The sequence below is a fragment of the Cephus cinctus genome, unplaced genomic scaffold (assembly GCF_000341935.2).
Source record: "Cephus cinctus unplaced genomic scaffold, Ccin1 Ccin1_scaffold0132, whole genome shotgun sequence".
Lineage (NCBI taxonomy): Eukaryota > Metazoa > Arthropoda > Insecta > Hymenoptera > Cephidae > Cephus > Cephus cinctus.
The window spans coordinates 781399-783504 of NW_014332865.1; the positions used below are offsets into that span (position 1 = coordinate 781399).

A 2106-nucleotide genomic window follows, 5' to 3' on the forward strand; every position below is an offset into this window, starting at 1 on the left:
CGCCCCCTATGCCGTCCAGCATCATAACGGACGTACGATCGAGCGGGGTCGATGCGTCTTTATTTTATTATTTTTTTCTTTTTCCGGAACATTGATTTTCGAAGGCAGCGCGTACCAGCGCCGTACCCGGTGCGGAAGGAAAATCGCGAAGGGGAGCGCAATGCGCTTTGGAGTTTTGACGAAGCCTCGAGAGAGCGCCTCGCACGTTGCTATGTGCTCTGACTGGACGTGAGTTACGCACACGCGTGCTATTGGCTTATGTATACCGATATACGGTGTCTTAAGGATATACTTAGGTGGAACGTGTGTATATAGGATTATATGTGCACGTATAAAGCCCAACGTGTTACTCACTAGGCATCCAAGACTTAGGAAGGTAGATACGCGCTGAATATAACTTCTCTATGGTTTTGGACATCAGGCTCAGTTATACATATACCGCAAGTTGAAGTTCTGCGTGACTTTTTTTTACGTGTTTCCTGCCGTCTCTTTGACGCCCAAGAATTTCTTGCCTTGCTACTGGAGATACGCTTCGTTCCATGCAACGTGTCTCAGGATATCATTCAGAATTTTATTTGATACCTATTTTATGTGATACCTATTACGAACGAGTGTCTTAATATTTTATGTACAATTATGATGATAAAGAGGTAGGAAGGAGTAAATTTGTTTTAAAGATAAAACATTATGAAATTTCCACCCCTAGTCAACCCCCGGGTGAAGTGTGGTTAGTAACCCCGCGTAAGAACGATGAAGTAGGTGTAGCTTCTGGTAAGAAACTTTTGTACAGCGTATCTAGGACTTTGACGTGTAACGCGTGGTACGTTGGTACCTCGGTGTATCGAGACACGTGTCTCTCCACAGTCTCCGATAATCTTTTTCCCTCTAGGCGTTATCCGGGAATCCCTATCATTTTTCCGAATTGTCGTTTTTCCAAAAATTCACATTCTCGATCAACTAACTTCACGCGCCTCCGGAAAGTCCTGCGTATTTGGGAAGTTGACTTTTCGGAAAAATAAAGTTGCGAGAAGTTAGCTATTGGGAAATATGAATTTTCGAAAAAAAAAGACAGTTTGGAAGTTTAATCATTCGGTAAAATGATAGAGACCCGTTATCGGGCTCTGTTTGCCTCTTTCTGTCCCGTTGTCGCTGTCCTGCATCGTGCGGGAGGACGAGAGAGGGCCTTACGCTTCGCTATGTGGATCAAAGAGGGACGAGGCTAGCCCCACCGTTAGAGAAGAAGGCACGCATGGCGATTACACTGGCATGAAGGGGGACGGCGATAGCTGTTATTTTTATAGTGTTACGCTAGGTTAGTCTCGCGTCCGACCAACCAACGTTCCAGGCCTAACCTATACCGACGTTGGGCTTGCAAGGCTGTGCATTTATAATGCACGCAAAATTTCATGCAGAGGCGCTTCGGCTGCTTTCCAATCCTTTGATAACGCTAGTTCTATATTTAAAAATGGCCGGCTTCCACTGGCTCGTTATAAGCGACGCCTTCTCGATACTTCCGGGCACTTCCGGATACTTCCGGAAGAGCGGATGGTAGTAACCCCATCGTTTATGGGTTGCACCGCGCCCGAGGGCTGACCAGACAAAGTGACGTGTCCAAAGAAAAACAACGATATATCACGTCTAATTAACCTGCTTGTTCGAATCTTATATGGCACACTTTTTCCTTTTACTCAAGATGATTTACAGCGTCAGCGTAATGTATGTAAGATAAGAACGATAAGGGCTGCAATGTATTTTCGTTATTTATCAAGGTGACGAGTGGCGAAACTCCCTGGACGTAATTACAAGGCGGATGCAATGAGAGAGTCGGAGGAGGGGAGATTCGGAAGTGGACGAAGGACTGTAAAAAACGAAAATAAAAAATAAGCGGAAGCAGTGGAAGAAGGTAAAAATAAGAAAAAATAAGAAAAATAAATTTCATTATTATAAATATGTATATATATTGTAACGTAATTCTTTTCCTTGACCCGACACCGATAGCAAAACATACGAGAACGACTATCTTCGAGAACCAACCTGCGTTGCCTTCGGCCGTCCACCCGTCGTTCGTGCATCCGCAAGCCAGGCGGCCGCCAGCCAATTCTTTTT

At 44.8% G+C, this 2106-nt stretch overlaps 1 long non-coding RNA gene across 1 annotated transcript in view; it reads left to right on the plus strand.

Moving 5' to 3' along the window:
* Positions 1-2049, plus strand: part of LOC112493712 — a 19120-nt gene extending 17071 nt beyond the window's left edge. The window contains exons 2-3 of the long non-coding RNA XR_003058379.1: positions 1770-1903; positions 1999-2049. This is a non-coding gene — a long non-coding RNA (uncharacterized LOC112493712). The remainder of the gene's footprint in view (positions 1-1769; positions 1904-1998) is intronic.
* Positions 2050-2106: the final 57 nt, after the last annotated feature.